Below are 901 nucleotides of genomic sequence, written 5' to 3'. Positions count from 1 at the left end.
ACCAGCCAACCCATTCCCAAGAACGAGATGGGCTCCTTTCACCAGCAATGCTGCGCGTACTGCGATGCCCACCTTCCCTTGTACCAAGTCTGAAAAGAGATATAATCTGTGCACTGGAGATGACCAAACAAATGAAGAACTGAACCCAAAGCACCAGAGTCTCTCAGAATCTTAATAGGCACTTTCTCACCATCTTCAGTAAGAGAAACAAATCCACTTGACGCAAAAGGTAAATATGCAGCATCAATCTCATCAGCGCACGCTTCAGGTACCTGAGAAGATGGCAGATCTATGCTCACTCTCGCTACTGAAGCTGCCAGTGCTGAAGATTTAACATTACCATGCCCATTTCTTTTCTGGAAAGCATAACAATCTGCTTTAATGTGTCCCCCTTAATTTCTCACGCTCCCAACTGATTCGAGCCTGCTCTGCCTCACTTAATTTTTTCATGCTCCATTTGCAAGACCAGCAACTCTCTCTGTTCTACAAATGACAAATTACTCTGACTCACCTACAGTACTTTTAACAGTAACTGCCTCTGCAGCTGTCAACACATTCATCTCATACAAGTTAGTCTTCAAAACAGATTTAATTGTGTCTTTAAGCTTTCTGTCGCCAATGTCTTTTTTTTTTTTTTTTTTTTTAAACCTGTCCTGCCCAGCAGCCTGGTATAGAGTATAATGACCTGGATACCATATTGTGCCAGACAGATTTTACTTTAACAAGAGAGTATTAAAATACTCCTTTGTCTGTTTTATTATTTATTTAATTATGTATTGATTTGTCACCGGGCCGGACAGGGTGGCAGACACGGGGATGGGGGGGCACAAACAGACAGCACAGAGAAAGGACAACACCTGTAAGAGAAGGGGGAAAGGGGGATGGAAGGTGGGGACAACAG

Source organism: Micropterus dolomieu, linkage group LG23 (genome assembly GCF_021292245.1).
Source record: "Micropterus dolomieu isolate WLL.071019.BEF.003 ecotype Adirondacks linkage group LG23, ASM2129224v1, whole genome shotgun sequence".
Lineage (NCBI taxonomy): Eukaryota > Metazoa > Chordata > Actinopteri > Centrarchiformes > Centrarchidae > Micropterus > Micropterus dolomieu.
This window is presented reverse-complemented; position numbering follows the sequence as displayed.